A 21,490-nucleotide genomic window follows, 5' to 3' on the forward strand; every position below is an offset into this window, starting at 1 on the left:
TTTTCCTCCTGATGCATCTAATGTTAATTTCAACCTCATATTATTCAACTTTTACCCAATTTTTCATGGCTTAGATTCTGAAAATCCATATTTGCATCTAAGAGAATTTGAGGAAGTTTGTACACACTTATAATGATCAAAATTATAGCATGGATATAGTTCGATTAAAGCTTTTACCTTTTTCTTTAAAAGATAAAGCTAAAACATGGCTACAAAATTTAAGATCAAGTTCAATAAGATCATGGGAAGAAATGCAACAACCAATTTCTCAAAAAGTTTTTCCCTTCCCATAGAACAAACTCTTTTAAAAGACAAATTACAACTTTTTCTCAAAAACAAGGAGAAACGTTTTATCAATGTTGGGATAGATATATAGAATTACTTAATACATGCCCACATCATGGTTTTGAAACAATGGAGAATAGTTTCTCACTTTTATGAAGGTCTAATACCTAAAGATAGGCAAATGATAGAATTCATGTGTAATGGAACTTTTGAAGATAAAAACCCAAATGAAGCTATGGAATATTTGGATTCATTAGCAGAAAATGCTCAAAATTGGGATAATATAGGGACAATAGAACCACCAATAACTAAAAACAATAATTCAACAAATGGGGTGGTATCTATAATCTTAAAGATGATATAGATATTCAAGCTAAACTTGCATCTTTAGCAAGAAAAATTGAGTCATTAGAAATGAAAAAGAGTGGTCAATTAAAAAGTAATCAAGAAATTGTTTGTCATGTATGTGATACACATGATCATGCCTACAAAAGGATTGTCCAACATTACCATTCATTTAAAGAATGTCTCCATGAACAGCAATTATGTTAACATTATAAAAAAACCAATACTAGATCCTTTTTCACCATCATATAATCCTGGATGGAAAAATCATCCTAATTTTAGTTGGAGGAATGATATAATGCACAACCGTCACAACAATATTTTCAAAATAACCAAAATCATCAAGTGTATATCCTTATGTTACAACCTCCAAGAAAAAACTTTGAAGATGTAATTCATGCATTTTACCAAAAGCAAGAGTCTATCAATATTCAAAACAGTCAATCTATGAGTGATTTGAAAGAACTCTTGCAAAATTTGCCATCTGCATCTTAATATTCATGAAAAAGGAAAAATTTTCATCTCAACCTCAACCTAATCCTAAAAATCAAAATCAAGAATTAAAAAATGAAAAAATTGATCAAATAAAATCTGTTATTACCCTTAGAAGTGGTAAAATAGTTAATGTTCCATATAATAATGAAAACAATGATCATTTAAAATCAAAGAGTAAGGATGATAATCCGAATACTGTTGAGAATGATGATACCTTAAATTTTAAGAATAATATGGTGAATGATAAATCATCTGAAATAGTAAATAAGTTCAATAAACCTCCACCATTTCCTCTATGCATTAACAAATCATAAAAACAAAAAAGTGATTCTGATATCTATGAAGTTTTTAAACCAGTGAAGATAAATATTCCATTATTAGATGCTATTAAACAAGTACCTTCTTATGCAAAATTTTTAAAAGACTTATGTACTGTAAAAAGAAAATTGCATGTGAAGAAAAAAGCATTCTTGGCTGAACAAGTAAGTTCTATTCTTCAAAATAATTCAAGTTTTAAAATATAAGATCCTGGTTGTCCAACAATTTCATGTATTATTGGAGAAAATAAAATTAAAAAAGCTTTGTTGGATTTGGGAGCAAGTGTGAATTTACTTCCTTATTCAGTTTATGAAAAACTTAATTAGGAGAATTAAAACCACTTCTGTTACTCTCTTACTAGCGGATAGATCAATCAAAATACCTAGAGGTATTATAGAAGATGTGTTGGTTTAAGTTGATAAATTCATATATCCTGTAGATTTATTGTTTTGGATACACAACCAATAGAAGTACATAATGAAATTCCAGTAATATTGGGACGACCATTGCTAGCAACTTCAAATACTTTAATTAATTGTCGAAATGGAATAATGAAATTGTCTTTGGAAATATGACTCTAGAACTTAATGTGTTCAATTTATGTAAACAACCAAGTATTAATGAAAATGAATATGATAATGAAATTGAAACAATTGTGGAAGAAAATATACAAGAAAAAAACTTAAAACAACAATCTGAAGTTTTTCAATAGAAAGTTTTGAGTCTAAAAATAATTTTAAAAAAGATGATAATACAAAACTTGAATTAAAAGTTTTACCATTAGAATTGAAATATTATTTCTTGGTGAAAATAAAACATTTCATGTTTAATTTCTTCCACTCTTTTGCCAAATCAAGAAGAAGATTTGATTAAATTACTTAAAAAAATATAAAAATGCAATTGGATGGATTTTGAAAGATATAAAATGTATGAATCCTTTAATTGTACACATAAAATTCACTTGGAAGAAAATGCTAAAATATATCAACAACCACAAAGAAGGTTAAATCCACATATGAAGGAAGTTGTTAAGAATGAAGTAGTAAAATTATTAGACGCTGGAATTATCTATTCAATTTCAGATAGTAAATGGATAGTCCAACATAAGTTGTACCTAAAAAGTCCGGCATCACTGTTATAAAAAATGAAAAGGGAGAGTTATTACAAGCTAGGATTCTATCTAGTTGGCGTATGTGTATTGATTATAGAAAAATTAAATTATGTAACTAGAATAGATCATTTTTCACTACCATTTTTAGATCAAATTCTAGAAAAAAGTAGCAGAAATTCTTATTACTGTTTTTGATGGGTATTTCGGGGTATTATCAAATACCTATATCATTAGAAGATCAAGAAAAAACTATTTTTACTTGTCTTTTCGGAACTTTTGCATTTAAAAAGAATGCCATTTAGTTTATATTAATGCCTACCGGCTACTTTTCAAAGATGTATTTTAAGTATTTTCAGTGATATGATTGAAGAATATGTAAGAGTTTGTATGGATAGATAACTGTTTTGAAAATTCATTTGAAAATTGTCTTAAAAATCTAGAAGATGTATTAAAAAGATGTGAGAAAAAAAATCTTGTTTAAATTGGGAAAAATGTCTTATATGGGTTAAATTTGGGATGGTTTTAAGGACATGGTGATATCTGAAAAAAGAATTGAAGGTTGATAAAGCCAAAGTTGATGTTATTGCTAATTTAACATCACCAAAAACGGTCAAAGAAGTTCGATCATTCTTGGGTCATGCAGGATTTTATAGAAGGTTTATAAAAAATTTCAACATAATATCTAAACCAATTTCAAATCTGTTAACAAAAGATACACAATTTGAATGGACTCAGAAATGTGAAAATGATTTTAAAAAAATTATTAATCTTTTAGTTACATCACCTATTTTACAACCTCCAGATTGGTCTCTACCATTTGAATTAATGTGTGATGCAAGTGATTATGCTATAGGAGCTGTGTTAGGACAAAGAAAGAAAGAAAAAACCTTATGCAATCTATTATGCTAGTAGAACCTTAAATAGTGCCAAAATAAATTATTCAACTACTGAAAAAGAATAACTTCAAGTAGTATTTGCATTAGATAAGTTTCGATCTTATTAATTGGTTCTACTACTATTGTTTACATCGATCATTCTGCCATAAAATATTTATCAAATAAACAAGAATGCTAAGCCAAGATTATATGGTGGATTTATTATTACAAGTATTTGATATTATAAGTAAAGATAAAAAAGGAAAAGAAAATATTGTAGCCGATCATTTATCTAGAATAATGACTGAATCATCTCATAATAAAATACCAAATAAATGAAATTTCCAGATGATCAGTTGTTTATGCTACTATTATGCCCTGGTTTGCTAACCAGTATACTGTGGTTTAGTCTGATCAGACGTGCATGTTATGTTATGATATGTGTATGGGTCAACTTGCGTAGAACATTATCTCAACAGAAAATTATGATACGCTATTTTATGACAGGGCTCTATCGAGCATACATTTACGTATGATTTTCAGTTATACAACGTCTTTATAAATATCCATGACACGATTTTTACGTTACGCTTTACGATACGATCTTTTTAACGTTACGCCAAATTTTATGATATATTTTACTTGTTATTCACGATATATGCATGCTGAGTCTTTAGACTCACTAGACTTGATTGTTGTAGGTACTGATGAGGTCGGGACCGAGGGCGGGGACCAGTGAGCTAGCTTGGGTTGGCAGTAAGTAGGGACCCGAGGACCTCATGTTTATCATTTACTATTTTTGTTCAAACTCAGTTTTTACTTTAAAGAATTATTTTAAGTTGTGGTTTTGAAAACATTATTTACTTCCGCTGCTACTTTAAACATTAAATCTTTTATCAGTTTATTTATGGATGAGGCATGTTATTTATTTAAAGAGAAAAATTTTAAATTTCCGCAAATTTTCAAATACGAAATACGGGCCTCTACAGTTGGTATCAGAGCCTATGTTCTTGTAAAGGGTTGTACTACTACTGTTCTCGAGAAGCTCACGAAGTCACGTCTTCGATCTGTAAGTTTTACGTTTACGCATTTCATTTAAAGCATGAAATATTTTAACAGCATGTTTTCATGAAATGATATATGTTCAGTTTATGATTATGCGGTATTTATTTAAATTTAAAGTAATAATAGAAATTATGCATATTAGTTACGTATGGGTTATGTATGGAACAGTATGCCTCCTAGACGCATTCCTGAGCGCATGAGAGGATGAGCATCGTCATGAGGACGGTGAGGACCTTAGGCAGGAGAGAGATTTACCACCACCCCCTACACCGGACATGAACGCCTAGACGCTAGCCGGAATGACTCAGTTCTTCGCACAGTTTGCGGGGAACAATGCTGGGGTAGCCAAGCAGACGGGGCCTGAGGCTACCTATGAGCGGTTCATGAAGATGAGACCGAAGGAGTTCTCAGGGACGATAGAACCCATGATTGCCGAGGGCTGGATTAAGTCCCTCGAAGTTATCTTCGAGTTCATGGGGCCTAGAGATGAGGACAGAGTTCGTTGTGCGACCTATCTGTTTGGAGGAGACACCCGCTTATGGTGGGAAGGAGCATCCGTAGCCTTGAATGTGGCTACTCTGAGCTGGACGCTCTTTACAGAGGTATTCTACTCTAAATATTTTACTAACGAGGTGCGTGCAAGGTTGACCAGGGAGTTCATGACCCTGAGACAGGGAGACATGACTGTTACGGAGCTCATCCATAAGTTTGAGAGGGGTTGCCTTTTTGTACCCCTGATTGCGAATGATGCGGGAGCCAAGTTGAGACAGTTTATGGATGGTCCACGGCCGATCTTGCGCCGTGATGTTAGGGTGGCTGGCCCTACTACCTATGACGTCGCTGTCTCCAGAGCCATAGCTGCAGAGCAGGATCTGATTGATACTGAGAGAGACCGCCGGGGCAAGCGACCAATCCAAGTGCCGCACCGCCCTCCTCCGCAGCAGCATCAGAATAAGAGGCCTTTCCACGGCCCACCCAGGAACAGAGGATAGCAGCAGCAGCAGCAGCAGGGACGGGCAGTCCCGAGAGCCGTTGAGTACCCAGTATGCGCTAAGTGCACGCGTCGTCATGCTAGAGCTTGTATGTATGGCTCAGGGAAGTGCTACAAGTGTGGGAGTCCTGACCACTTGCTGAAGAATTGCCCTTAGGGGAGTCTGCCTACTAAAGGCAGAGTTTTTGCTCTCCATGCAGCGGAGATGAACCCGGAGACCATGCTCATGACAGGTATCTTAAATCTTTAAGTTTGTATTTGAAATTCAATGTTTTGGGAGTCTGGGTTAAGATTTTGAACTTAGAATTGCGATAGGATTGCATGCTCTAATCAGTGTTACTTTCGGAAATTAGGTTAGAAGAACCTTAACCTCCGCATGTCTATAAGTTTAGTTCGTGTGATTATTGGGTTCAGCTTGGTGTTCCAACCTTTCGGGGAGAATTTTTATAGCTGGTTCAGCTACGAATGCCTTGATAGATTCAAGGGCTACTCATTCGTTCATTTCAGAGGTCTTTGCTAATTTTCTCAAGGTCAAAACCATTGGGCTAGATGTGGCGTATTCAGTAGTACTTCCTTCAGGAGAGGAGCTGACAACCACTAATGTGATCCGAGATATAGACCTTGAGCTTCATGGAAATCTTGTTTATGCGGATCTTATCGTGCTGACAATGCCAGAGTTCGACATCATTCTAGGGATGGACTGGCTATTAGGGAATAGAGCTTTGATTGACTTCCAGCGGAGATCTGTGCTAGTCCGACCGCCAGGGAGAGAGCAGTTCTCATTCGAGCCAGACAGGTATTTTCCTTTATCGCGCATTATACCTTGTGTCCAGGCTAGGAAGCTCATGCGTAGAGTGTGTCGGGCGTTTTTAGCGACTTTTGTCTCCGTTCCCGAGGCAACCATTCAGTCAGCCTCCGATGTCCCAATTGTTAGGGATTTTCTAGACGTTTTTCCTGAGGACGTCTCTGGTATGCCACCGGAGCAAGAGGTGGAGTTTTCTATTGAGCTTATGCCAGGTACGGCACCGATCTCAAAGTACCGTACCGATTAGCACCGACAGAGATGGCAGAACTCAAGAAGCAGATTCAGGAACTTCTCGACAAGGAGTTCATTCGCCCGAGTTTTTCACCATGGGGCGCACCAGTCTTGTTTGTGAAGAAGAAGGATGGTTCGATGAGGCTCTGCATTGATTACCGGGAATTGAACAGGGTTACAGTGAAGAACAAATGCCCACTTCGGCGGATTGAAGATCTATTTGATAAGTTACAGGGAGCTTCAGTATTATCTTAGATCAACCTGCGTTATGGTTATCACCAGTTGAGGGTGAAAGACGCTGATGTTCTCAAGACTGCCTTCCGGAGTTGATACGGCCACTTCGAGTTCCTTGTGATGCCGTTCGGTTTGACGAATGTGCCAGCGATCTTCATGGATCTCATGAATCGCGTATTTCAGCCGTATCTTGATCAGTTCGTGATGGTATTAATAGAAGACATTCTCGTCTACTCAAAGAATCACGAGGAGCACACCAGACATCTGACCGCAGTTTTGCAGACCCTAGGGAAGCATAAAATATTCGCAAAGTTCAGTAAGTTCGAGTTCAGGTTAGAGAAGGTGGCGTTCTTAGGTCACAACGTTTCTAGCAGCGGTATCGAGGTAGACCCAGCGAAAGTAGCAGCAGTCAAAGATTGGGTTGTACCGCAGAATGCATCAGAGATCCGTAGTTTCCTTGGGCTAGCAGGATATAATCGGAAGTTTATTCATGGATTCTCCTCTATCGCAGTTCCACTCACGTCGTTGACAAAGAGGAATGTTAAATTTGTGTGGAGCGATGAGTGTCAGAAGAGTTTCGATACTTTGAAGCAAGCTCTTATATCAGCGCCAGTTTTGGCCATGCCGTCAGGGCTCGGACACTTTGTTTGCTTCGAAGCTCGGTTTAGGCGCAGTGTTGATGCAACATGGGAAGGTGATAGCGTATGCTTCTTGTCAGTTGAAAATCCCACGAGAAGAACTAACCTACCCACGATCTAGAGTTAGCCGCCGTAGTTTTTGCCTTGAAGTTTTGGAGGCATTATTTGTACGAAGAGAAGTGCTAGATCTTTACCGACCATAAGAGCCTCAAGTACTTCTTTACGCAGAAGGAGCTGAATATGCGTCAGAAGCGTTGGTTGGAGCTAGTAAAGGACTACGACTGTGACATTAGCTACCACCTGGGAAAAGCTAATGTAGTTGCGGATGCACTGAGCAGAAAAGTCGCAATGATGGCTCATTTGACGGTTTCGAGACATCTTCAGTTTGAGATGCAGAGGGTTGACCTAAATACTTATCCTGAAGGTAGAGTTCTCCGTCTATCTACTTTGATGATTCAGTCTTCTCTTCTAGACCGTATTCGCAGTGGGCAGTTAGCAGATGAGCAGTTGGTAAATCGGAAGCAGAGAGATGAGGCCAAGGGCAGTATCTTGTATACAGTTAGCGACGGTATTGTGAGATATCGAGACAGAATGTGGGTTCCGAGCGGCGATTCTATTCGAGCAGATATTTTATCAGAGGCCAACATGTCACCGTACACTATTCATCCTTGGAGTACGAAGATGTACAGACACCTACATTTGTTGTACTGGTGGCCCGAAATGAAGAAGGATATCAGACGTTTCGTATCCGAGTGTCTGACATGTCAGCTAGTGAAAGTGGAGCATCAGAGACCAGCAGGTATGTTCAAGCCTCTTCCTATTCCCTAGTGGAAGTGGGAGAATTTTACCATGGACTTCGTGGTAGGTGTGCCGAAGTCAGTTAGAGGATCAAATGCTATCTGGGTGATTGTTGATCGTCTTACCAAATCAGCGCACTTCTTGCCTATCAAGACGACTTTCACCATGATTCAGTATGCAGAGTTGTATATCCGAGAGATAGTCCGACTTCATGGTATTCCCGTTTCTATCGTGTCTGACCGAGATCCTAGATTCACTTCCTCATTTTGAAAGAGTTTGCATTCGACTATGGGTACGAAGTTGTTGTTTAGCACAGCTTTTTACCCTTAGAAAGATGGGCAGTCAGAGAGAGTTATCTAGATTTTGGAGGATCTTCTCCGTGCTTGTGTCATTGATTGCTCAGGAAGTTGGGAGTCGAAATTGCCATTGGTAGAGGTCACCTATAACAATAGTTTTAAGTCGTCTGTAGGTATGGCTCCGTATGAAGCACTGTATGGTCGTAAGTGCAGATCGTCGGTTTATTGGGATGAAGTAGGGGAAGATCAAAATTGGGTCCGGAGATCATTCAGCAGGCTGCCGATATAGTAGTCAAGATCCGTGATAGGATGAGGACTCCTCAGAGCCGACAGAAGAGCTATGCGGATCAGAGGAGGAGAGATCTAGAGTTTGCCGTTGGCGACCATGTTTTTGTGAAGGTAGCACCTATGAAAGGTGTCATGCGGTTCGGGAAGAAAGGAAAGCTCAGTCCGAGATTCATCGGACCATTTGAGATCCTCGACAGGGTTGGGACATTAGCTTATCGTGTTGCTCTTCCGCCGAATCTGGCCGGGGTACACAATGTGTTCCACGTCTCTATGCTGAAGAAGTATATGGCAAATCCTTCGCATGTCTTGAATTTATAACCGTTGCAGCTCACTCCGAACCTGTCTTACGAAGAAAGACCAGTGCAGATCTTAGACAGATAGGAGAAGAAGCTTCGGAACAAACTGGTGAAGCTAGTGAAGGTCAAGTGGCTTAACCACTCGGAGGAGGAAGCTACGTGAGAATCTGAGCCAGAGATGAGGAGTCGTTACCCCGAGTTATTTGGTGAGTTTTAATTTCGAGGATGAAATTTCTTTTAAGGGGGGAGATTTGTAGAACCCGTTAAATCAGACTACGTATAAGCCATACATAATTACTATTATTTAAAAATTTAAAATGATTTCTTTTATATTTAAAGCATTTTAAAAGTTGTTTAGTCATGATCACTTATTTTAATCGCAGAGTTTTAGTTTTATCTGTTCATTTAAATAAGCGAGGCCGGACTGGAGTTGGAGTATTGACATAAAATTTAAGGATAAGAAAATATTCTTAGAAATATATTTAAGATAAAGAATAATTAATTTTAATGAAAAAGAATGTTTAGGGATTTAATTAATTAATTGAAGTTAAGTAGTAAATAAGTTCCCTTATGTCCAATAATTTAATTAAAAGCCTAAATTAAAATGTATGACCAATTGAGATAAATTAATCTAGGCTTATTTTATTTAAGAAATTGTAACTTAACATGTTAGTAATTTATTTTAAAGAATTAGCCATGCATGCAAGGTAATTTTTAAGAAATTGTAACGTAAAATGTTAGTAATTTATTTTAAAGAATTAGCCATGCATGCAAAGTAATTACTATCTTAAATTAATTTATTAATTAACTAAAATACATAATAAGTGTTTAAAACTTTAAAGAGTTAAAATTCATAATTTAAGCAATATTTTCCTCCATTTATTTAAGCAATTTTCGGCCACCCCTTAAGGATTTGGATTAAGTTTGACAACTCATTTTATTTGGTTCTTTTCCTTATCCCTTCATGGTAGAATAATTCCCCCACATTTAATCATCAATAATTAAGAATTAAGCAATATTCCTACCCCATTTTGAAAGATAAAATCGGCCACACCTCACCATTAAATCTCCCTCAATCCATCAATATGTGATATAATTTCCTTATCTCTCAAGCACTAGGATAGAAGGATTTGATTTGCCATTTGAACTCTCCATTTATTTTGCAACTTCCCATTCATTTCCTAGCCTTCTCGCCCTCACCATTCCACCGTAATTCAGAAGAAAACCTGCAAGAAAAAAATCGTGAGCCATCAAGGAAAATAAGAGGGAAAAACAAGAAAGAAAAAAGAACTCCGTCTCCGCCGCGCCGTGTTCGTCGTAATCGTTTGTTTTCTTTCAAAACAAATTCAAGGCATGTATGTATGTTTCTTTTCTCTTCAATCAAGCCATATAAATAATTGAAAACAAAATATGATCATGATTCATGGAGCAAAAACCGAAAATTGACAGCAAGTTTTATAAAAATTCTGCACAGATTTTTGGCCCTTCCTTGCACTTCACGTTTGGTATTGTTTTTTTGTGGTTTCAGGGTTTGGCTCGGTTCCAGGCGCTCACGGCTGCATCTAGACACGTTATAGAGTGTGTTAGGAAGGTGTTAGCCCATTTGTTTGAGCCCATTTTCCCCCAGCAACACGAAATGACAGCAACTCTCCATAGTGCATTTTTGAGTCTCGATTTTTCTATGGTTGTTGTCTAAGGTGTGTGTTCGAACCATGGCTGTCCTAGGGGCCGTAGCCATGGTTATAACCCTCCCTTAGCATGTCTAGGACATGACCAAGATTACCTTTCATGGCTTGGTTAATGGTCCTATCGATTTTTGAAACAAAACAACACAAGTGTCCCTCGGATTCTTTTTCTGTTTTGGGTGAGTGAGTTTCGAAACTTGTGGTGTTGGGTGGATCTTGGTTGGCTTTTTAGCCCTTATCCATGGTTCACACAATACCTCATGATGTCTAGATCAAGCCATGGTCGAGCATATGGCCACTGGAATGATACATGACAGTAAAAACAAGCAATAGCCCCCACGTACAACACATGGTGTTCTCGGGTGGAGCTTGGCGTTGTCCTATGGATTTGGTTGGTTTGTGGTTGGCTTGTAGCCATTATCCATGGTCCAAGCCATGCCTTAGGATGTTGGAAAGAGACTCTGGTCGGTGGTTCAAGCCCCAATGGCCATTAGCCTTGTAAACAAAATAAGGAAGCATAGCAGCTGCTGCTGTATTTTTTTTTACAGCAGCTTTGGGCTTCGGTTCAGAGGCTGGTTTCGAGTTCTTGATTGGAATTTAGCCTATGGCCTTGGACTGGAAAGTACCTCATTGAGTTAGGAAGGTCATGTTTTTGGCTGTTTGTGATTTGGTTAAGTTTAGAGGCCGTACGAGAATTTACGGTGCAATGTGCCAAAGTGACTCTCGAAAGAGCGTTTCACGATTTTGGCCACCATTCACATCTTTTCGTGTACTACAGCCTAGGGTCATGTTTTCCAGTATTTTAGGTGTATTTTAATCTTGGGTAAATGATGGTTCAATGTCGGTTCGGGTTGGTACGAAGCCATGATTGAATATTAAGTTTGTTGGGCGTAATAGTCTCGTTTTTAGCTCGATTTTGAAGTGTTGGTCAAGTTAAGTTATTTGCATGTTTCTCATGTTAGAATTAGGTCGCAGCGAGCCTCGGAACGATCCAACCCATTTGGTAAAGACAAGATTATTAATATATTACGTGCATAAAATATAAAATGTTTATTTTTGAGATATACGCGATATGTCTTGTGGCCACCTCACGCTTATGTGATTCAGCTTATGGGATTATTACTTCACCCGGTGACTCACGACCGGTTCATGTTCATGTATGGGTACGGATATCCAGTCCAAGGGCTGTGATGATCTCTACCGCCCAGTATACTGTGGTTTAGTCTGATCAGACGTGCATGTTATGTTATAATATGTTATGGGCCACTTGCGTAGAACATTATCTCAACAGAAAATTATGATATGCTATTTTATGACAGGGCTCTATCGAGCAAACATTTTACGTACGATTTTTCAGATATGCACGTATTTATAAGTATCCATGACATGATTTTCACGTTACGCTTTACGATACGATATTTTTACGTTACGCCAAATTTTATGATATATTTTACTTGCTATTACGGAATAGAGCTTTGATTGACTTCCAGCGGAGATCTGTGCTAGTCCGACCGCCAGGGAGAGAGCAGTTCTCATTTGAGCCAGACAGGTATTTTCCTTTATCGCGTATTATACCTTGTGTCCAGGCTAGGAAGCTCATGCGTAGAGTGTGTCGGGCGTTTTTAGCGACTTTTGTCTCCGTTCCCGAGGCAACCATTCAGTCAGCCTCCGATGTCCCAATTGTTAGGGATTTTCTAGACGTTTTTCCTGAGGACGTCTCTGGTATGCCACCGGAGCAAGAGGTGGAGTTTTCTATTGAGCTTATGTCAGGTACGGCACCGATCTCAAAAGTACCGTACCGATTAGCACCGACAGAGATGGCAGAACTCAAGAAGCAGATTCAGGAACTTCTCGACAAGGAGTTCATTCGCCCGAGTTTTTCACCATGGGGCGCACCAGTCTTGTTTGTGAAGAAGAAGGATGGTTCGATGAGGCTCTGCATTGATTACCGGGAATTGAACAGGGTTACAGTGAAGAACAAATGCCCACTTCCGCGGATTGAAGATTTATTTGATCAGTTACAGGGAGCTTCAGTATTCTCTTAGATCAACCTGCGTTATGGTTATCACCAGTTGAGGGTGAAAGACGCCGATGTTCTCAAGACTGCCTTCCGGAGTTGATACGGCCACTTCGAGTTCCTTGTGATGCCGTTCGGTTTGACGAATGTGCCAGCGATCTTCATGGATCTCATGAATCGCGTATTTCAGCCGTATCTTGATCAGTTCGTGATAGTATTAATAGAAGACATTCTCGTCTACTCAAAGAATCACGAGGAGCACACCAGACATCTGACCGCAGTTTTGCAGACCCTACAGAAGCATAAAATATTCGCAAAGTTCAGTAAGTTCGAGTTCAGGTTAGAGAAGGTGGCGTTCTTAGGTCACAACGTTTCTAGCAGCGGTATCAGGTAGACCCAGCGAAAGTAGCAGCAGTCAAAGATTGGGTTGTACCGCAGAATGCATCAGAGATCCGTAGTTTCCTTGGGCTAGCAGGATATAATCGGAAGTTTATTCATGGATTCTCCTCTATCGCAGTTCCACTCACGTCGTTGACAAAGAGGAATGTTAAATTTGTGTGGAGCGATGAGTGTCAGAAGAGTTTCGATACTTTGAAGCAAGCTCTTATATCAGCGCCAGTTTTGGCCATGCCGTCAGGGCTCGGACACTTTGTTTGCTTCGAAGCTCGGTTTAGGCGCAGTGTTGATGCAACATGGGAAGGTGATAGCGTATGCTTCTTGTCAGTTGAAAATCCACGAGAAGAACTAACCTACCCACGATCTAGAGTTAGCCGCCGTAGTTTTTGCCTTGAAGATTTGGAGGCATTATTTGTACGAAGAGAAGTGCTAGATCTTTAATGACCATAAGAGCCTCAAGTACTTCTTTACGCAGAAGGAGCTGAATATGCGTCAGAGGCGTTGGTTGGAGCTAGTAAAGGACTACGACTGTGACATTAGCTACCACTTGGGAAAAGCTAATGTAGTTGCGGATGCACTGAGCAGAAAAGTCGCAATGATGGCTCATTTGACGGTTTCGAGACCTTTTCAGTTTGAGATGCAGAGGGTTGACCTAAATACTTATCCTGAAGGTAGAGTTCCCCGTCTATCTACTTTGATGATTCAGTCTTCTCTTCTAGACCGTATTCGCAGTGGGCAGTTAGCAGATGAGCAGTTGGTAAAATGGAAGCAGAGAGATGAGGCCAAGGGCAGTATCTTGTATACAGTTAGCGACGGTATTGTGAGATATCGAGACAGAATGTGGGTTCCGAGCGGCGATTCTATTCGAGCAGATATTTTATCAGAGGCCAACATGTCACCGTACACTATTCATCCTGGGAGTACGAAGATGTACAGAGACCTACATTTGTTGTACTGGTGGCCCGAAATGAAGAAGGATATAAAACGTTTCGTATCCGAGTGTCTGACGTGTCAGCTAGTGAAAGTGGAGCATCAGAGACCAGCAGGTATGTTCAAGCCTCTTCCTATTCCCTAGTGGAAGTGGGAGAATTTTACCATGGACTTCGTGGTAGGTGTGCCGAAGTCAGTTAGAGGATCAAATGCTATCTGGGTGATTGTTGATCGTCTTACCAAATCAGCGCACTTCTTGCCTATCAAGACGACTTTCACCATGATTCAGTATGCAGAGTTGTATATCCGAGAGATAGTCCGACTTCATGGTATTCCCGTTTCTATCGTGTCTGACCGAGATCCTAGATTCACTTCCTCATTTTGAAAGAGTTTGCATTCGACTATGGGTACGAAGTTGTTGTTTAGCACAGCTTTTTACCCTTAGAAAGATGGGCAGTCAGAGAGAGTTATCTAGATTTTGGAGGATCTTCTCCGTGCTTGTGTCATTGATTGCTCAGGAAGTTGGGAGTCGAAATTGCCATTGGTAGAGGTCACCTATAACAATAGTTTTAAGTCGTCTGTAGGTATGGCTCCGTATGAAGCACTGTATGGTCGTAAGTGCAGATCGTCGGTTTATTGGGATGAAGTAGGGGAAGATCAAAATTGGGTCCGGAGATCATTCAGCAGGCTGCCGATATAGTAGTCAAGATCCGTGATAGGATGAGGACTCCTCAGAGCCGACAGAAGAGCTATGCGGATCAGAGGAGGAGAGATCTAGAGTTTGCCGTTGGCGACCATGTTTTTGTGAAGGTAGCACCTATGAAAGGTGTCATGCGGTTCGGGAAGAAAGGAAAGCTCAGTCCGAGATTCATCGGACCATTTGAGATCCTCGACAGGGTTGGGACATTAGCTTATCGTGTTGCTCTTCCGCCGAATCTGGCCGGGGTAAACAATGTGTTCCACGTCTCTATGCTGAAGAAGTATATGGCAAATCCTTCGCATGTCTTGAATTTATAACCGTTGCAGCTCACTCCGAACCTGTCTTACGAAGAAAGACCAGTGCAGATCTTAGACAGATAGGAGAAGAAGCTTCGGAACAAACTGGTGAAGCTAGTGAAGGTCAAGTGGCTTAACCACTCGGAGGAGGAAGCTACGTGAGAATCTGAGCCAGAGATGAGGAGTCGTTACCCCGAGTTATTTGGTGAGTTTTAATTTCGAGGATGAAATTTCTTTTAAGGGGGGAGATTTGTAGAACCCGTTAAATCAGACTACGTATAAGCCATACATAATTACTATTATTTAAAAATTTAAAATGATTTCTTTTATATTTAAAGCATTTTAAAAGTTGTTTAGTCATGATCACTTATTTTAATCGCAGAGTTTTAGTTTTATCTGTTCATTTAAATAAGCGAGGCCGGACTGGAGTTGGAGTATTGAGATAAAATTTAAGGATAAGAAAATATTCTTAGAAATATATTTAAGATAAAGAATAATTAATTTTAATGAAAAAGAATGTTTAGGGATTTAATTAATTAATTGAAGTTAAGTAGTAAATAAGTTCCCTTATGTCCAATAATTTAATTAAAAGCCTAAATTAAAATGTATGACCAATTGAGATAAATTAATCTAGGCTTATTTTATTTAAGAAATTGTAACTTAACATGTTAGTAATTTATTTTAAAGAATTAGCCATGCATGCAAGGTAATTTTTAAGAAATTGTAACGTAAAAGGTTAGTAATTTATTTTAAAGAATTAGCCATGCATGCAAAGTAATTACTATCTTAAATTAATTTATTAATTAACTAAAATACATAATAAGTGTTTAAAACTTTAAAGAGTTAAAATTCATAATTTAAGCAATATTTTCCTCCATTTATTTAAGCAATTTTCGGCCACCCCTTAAGGATTTGGATTAAGTTTGACAACTCATTTTATTTGGTTCTTTTCCTTATCCCTTCATGGTAGAATAATTCCCCCACATTTAATCATCAATAATTAAGAATTAAGCAATATTCCTACCCCATTTTGAAAGATAAAATCGGCCACACCTCACCATTAAATCTCCCTCAATCCATCAATATGTGATATAATTTCCTTATCTCTCAAGCACTAGGATAGAAGGATTTGATTTGCCATTTGAACTCTCCATTTATTTTGCAACTTCCCATTCATTTCCTAGCCTTCTCGCCCTCACCATTCCACCGTAATTCAGAAGAAAACCTGCAAGAAAAAAATCGTGAGCCATCAAGGAAAATAAGAGGGAAAAACAAGAAAGAAAAAAGAACTCGGTCTCCGCCGCGCCGTGTTCGTCGTAATCGTTTGTTTTCTTTCAAAACAAATTCAAGGCATGTATATATGTTTTTTTTCTCTTCAATCAAGCCATATAAATAATTGAGAACAAAATATGATCATGATTCATGGAGCAAAAACCGAAAATTGACAGCAAGTTTTATAAAAATTCTGCACAGATTTTTGGCCCTTACTTGCACTTCACGTTTGGTATTGTTTTTTTGTGGTTTCAGGGTTTGGCTCGGTTCCAGGCGCTCACGGCTGCATCTAGACACGTTATAGAGTGTGTTAGGAAGGTGTTAGCCCATTTGTTTGAGCCCATTTTCCCCCAGCAACACGAAATGACAGCAACTCTCCATAGTGCATTTTTGAGTCTCGATTTTTCTATGGTTGTTGTCTAAGGTGTGTGTTCGAACCATGGCTGTCCTAGGGGCCGTAGCCATGGTTATAACCCTCCCTTAGCATGTCTAGGACATGACCAAGATTACCTTTCATGGCTTGGTTAATGGTCCTATCGATTTTTGAAACAAAACAACACAAGTGTCCCTCGGATTCTTTTTCTGTTTTGGGTGAGTGAGTTTCGAAACTTGTGGTGTTGGGTGGATCTTGGTTGGCTTTTTAGCCCTTATCCATGGTTCACACAATACCTCATGATGTCTAGATCAAGCCATGGTCGAGCATATGGCCACTGGAATGATACATGACAGTAAAAACAAGCAATAGCCCCCACGTACAACACATGGTGTTCTCGGGTGGAGCTTGGCGTTGTCCTATGGATTTGGTTGGTTTGTGGTTGTCTTGTAGCCATTATCCATGGTCCGAGCCATGCCTTAGGATGTTGGGAAGAGACTCTGGTCGAGGGTTCAAGCCCCAATGGCCATTAGCCTTGTAAACAAAATAAGGAAGCATAGCAGCTGCTGCTGTATTTTTTTTTACAGCAGCTTTGGGCTTCGGTTCAGAGGCTGGTTTCGAGTTCTTGATTGGAATTTAGCCTATGGCCTTGGACTGGACAGTACCTCATTGAGTTAGGAAGGTCATGTTTTTGGCCGTTTGTGATTTGGTTAAGTTTAGAGGCCGTACGAGAATTTACGGTGCAATGTGCCAAAGTGACTCTCGAAAGAGCGTTTCACGATTTTGGCCACCATTCACATCTTTTCGTGTACTACAGCCTAGGGTCATGTTTTCCAGTATTTTAGGTGTATTTTAATCTTGGGTAAATGATGGTTCAATGTCGGTTCGGGTTGGTACGGAGCCATGATTGAATATTAAGTTTGTTGGGCGTAATAGTCTCGTTTTTAGCTCGATTTTGAAGTGTTGGTCAAGTTAAGTTATTTGCATGTTTCTCATGTTAGAATTAGGTCGCAGCGAGCCTCGGAACGATCCAACCCATTTGGTAAAGACAAGATTATTAATATATTACGTGCATAAAATATAAAATGTTTATTTTTGAGATATACGCGATATGTCTTGTGGCCACCTCACGCTTATGTGATTCAGCTTATGGGATTATTACTTCACCCGGTGACTCACGACCGGTTCATGTTCATGTATGGGTACGGATATCCAGTCCAAGGGCTGTGATGATCTCTACCGCCCAGTATACTGTGGTTTAGTCTGATCAGACGTGCATGTTATGTTATAATATGTTATGGGCCACTTGCGTAGAACATTATCTCAACAGAAAATTATGATATGCTATTTTATGACAGGGCTCTATCGAGCAAACATTTTACGTACGATTTTTCAGATATGCACGTATTTATAAGTATCCATGACATGATTTTCACGTTACGCTTTACGATACGATATTTTTACGTTACGCCAAATTTTATGATATATTTTACTTGTTATTCACGATATATGCATGCTGAGTCTTTAGACTCACTAGACTTGATTTTTGTAGGTACTGATGAGGTCGGGACCGAGGGCAAGGACCAGTGAGCTAGCTTGAGTCGGCAGTAGTAGGAACCCGAGGACCTCATGTTTATCATTTTCTATTTTTGTTCAAACTCAATTTTTACTTTGAAGAATTATTTTAAGTTGTGGTTTTGAAAACATTATTTACTTCCGCTGCTACTTTAAACATGAAATCTTTTATCAGGTTATTTATGGATGAGGCATGTTATTTATTTAAAGAGAAAAATTTTAAATTATTCCGCAAATTTTCAAATACGAAATACGGGTCTCTACATCTAAGGGACATGCTGCCAATATAATATGTTAAGGGGTAAGGATAAAAGTTGTTAGAGGACAACACAAAGGCTGGAACCGAGCAGTCTAAGGAATGAGGGTGAACCTAGGGTTGCTAGGGTTTCCTTGGGACATAAGGACTCGGCCATTAGGGACGATGCACCATGGCTCGACCAGGCTTGGTCACGGTCCTATGCTGGCTGCGTGTAAGGGCTAGGAGTCCTAGAATGGCTGGACTCTTGGAAGTGCATGGAAGAGGAGCCGCGGCCAGCCTAGGGAAGCTAGGGCTTGCGTGTGGCTGGATTATGAAGGAACACGTGCGGCTTAGCTAGGGCTAGCTAAGGCTGGTCCAGTAGGGTCTAGTAGGATCCTATGTGGGTTCCTAGGTCGCTAGAATTGGATGGATCGGAGGAAAATGGAGGCCGCGACTTTAGGGTAAGGGATAAGGGTGAGTGGTGGGTTGCAGGGTCTAGGGACTGGTGCGCTGGTCTAGGCTAGGTTAGGAAGGGTCTAGGAGGGTTTGGGTCAGGTCTGGTCCATGGTGGCTTGACGTTAGGGAGAGGTCGTTGCTTGATTTAAGGTGTAGGGCTCGAACATGGCTGGGGAGAAGGTATGGGCTCGAACCAGGTTAACGGGGTGTGGTTCGTGGCTCACGAGGGGTATTTTAGGTATGAAAAGTTTAAGTGTGAAATTGGGAATAAAATATTAAGTTCGGAATTTATTCGGGATTAAAACGTTTAATGATTTAGTTAAAAAGTTAATAAATCGGAAGGCACGAGTTTATGTCTAAGAAAAATATTAGAAGTCAATTTTAAGCTTATATGATGATATTGGATAGGCTTGAGTCAATAAAAATTAGAAAAAGTCAAGATCGAGAATTTTAGAGTCTAAAGGTAAAATGGTCGTTTTACGTCTCTGTTGGTACGAAAGGTTTGGCAGTGTCCCAAAGTATCATAATACATGCTAGATGGTGTTTTAAAATTTTTATGATGAAAATAAGATATTTTACGATATATGCTAAAGCTGTACGTTTTTTTTGTGTAAAAATGCTATTTTACGAATTTTGAAAGACACGATATTTTATGAATAGAAAGAAAAGAAAATATTTTGAAATATGTGAATTGACTGTGACAAATATGATATGATATGAATGCGAATATCGTTAGAGAGAAGGCCCTAGAAGGAGATCGACGATCGTATTTCAACTTACGAGGAGGCCTAGTGCCCGTCTCCATGCGTAATGGTGAGCTAAGACTGATCAGTCGACCACATGATAATATGATTACAACTAGTCACTTTTAAGGATCAAACATCACCGGAAAATGATATACGATGATAGGAAGCTTAGCAATTTAATGATTTGTGATTTATTTACGCTTACAAATTTATGCTAGTTATTTAAATAAAAATATGATTTTTAATGCATGTGCCTGTATATGTATTATTTTTTACGTAAGGTTAGAACGTACTGAGTCGTTAGACTCACTAGGTTTGAATGGCTGCAAGTGAGGATGATGTTGAGGTTGGCGCTGACGTTTGAGTGGATCGAGTCTGACAGTACACTCCCAATGGACATTTATTTCCGCATTTATTAGTATTTAATGTTTTTACGAATAGATTTTGAAGATTTTCTATTTGGAATTTCATGCTTTATTTTGAAGTTTATTTTTTGATTACTTTTAAATGTTGACGTATGATTTTGGTGGTTGAAGATTTATGGATTTTTATGCATTTAGGAGTTTGAAATGTTGAGTTATTTTGGAATGGATGTTTCAAATTTTTTTTTTAAAATTTTTTAATAAGTTTTTAAAGTTAAAAAGTAATGGACGTTTCATATTTATTTCACAAAAAGTCCAAACAATATTTAACAATATTTGGTGTCACTCGTTTTTAGTATCGTAAACCCGAAACTTCTTATTTCCTAGCACAAGTTCGTTATCGATTAGAGTCGTCTCTTACTATTTATAAATTTTCCGCTTTCCTAATTTGGATTATTATGTCTCATTTTTCTAAAAATACAAACCTTACCAAAATCGTCTCCGGTTCTCTCGCATTAAATCGCGTATTCGATTGTAGAAAGTTTAAATTCATAAAATTTGGTTAAATATTCATTAAATCATACCAATACTTAGACATGCTTCTAGACCACTTATTTAAGTAAGTTTCAAAAAAAATTTCATGCATGCATGCATGTGGCTAGTATGTTCGGGTTTTCGGGTGTTACAATTCCTCCACCTTAAAAGAATTTCTTTCTCGAAATCAGTACCTACAAAAATGATAAGGGTAGCGACTCCTCATGTCGGTTACAGTCTCCCAACTAGCTTTCTCCTCTGAATGATTCAGCCACTTGAACTTGACCATCTTGATCACATTATTGCGTAGTCTCTTCTCTTGTCTGCCTAATATCTACGTCGGTTTCTCTTCATAGGTCAAATTTGGAGTAAGCTGCAATGGCTCATAATTCAGTAAATGTGATGGATTCGACACATATTACGGAGCATAGAAATGTGGAAGACATTGTGAACTCCAACAAGATTCGGAGGTAAGGCCTCCTTGTATGCCAATGCTCCTACTCTTTCCAAGATCTCAAACGGTCCAATAAACCTCGGACTGAGCTTGCCCTTCTTTCCGAATTGCATAAATCCCTTCATGGGAGCTATCTTGACAAAGACGTGACCACCAACGACAAACTCGAGATCACTCCTCCTCTTGTTCGCATAACTCTTCTGTCTACTCTACGTCGTCTTCATCCTATCTCGGATCTTGACTACCAAATCAGCGGTCTGCTGAACAATATCCCGTACAATATCTGCTCTCTCTCCGACCTCGTCTCAGTGAATTGGTGACCTACACTCCCTTCCATATAGAGCCTCGTAGGGAGCCATACCTATAGACGATTGATAGCTTTTTT

At 38.9% G+C, this 21,490-nt stretch overlaps 1 non-coding gene across 1 annotated transcript; it reads right to left on the reverse strand.

The window, feature by feature from the left end:
• Positions 1–296: 296 nt before the first annotated feature.
• Positions 297–407, reverse strand: LOC142534942 (small nucleolar RNA R71). The gene has a single exon (XR_012817293.1). It is a non-coding gene; the product is annotated as a small nucleolar RNA R71 (small nucleolar RNA).
• Positions 408–21,490: the final 21,083 nt, after the last annotated feature.

This window comes from Primulina tabacum, unplaced genomic scaffold (assembly GCF_025594145.1).
Source record: "Primulina tabacum isolate GXHZ01 unplaced genomic scaffold, ASM2559414v2 Contig739, whole genome shotgun sequence".
In the NCBI taxonomy this organism is placed as follows: domain Eukaryota; kingdom Viridiplantae; phylum Streptophyta; class Magnoliopsida; order Lamiales; family Gesneriaceae; genus Primulina; species Primulina tabacum.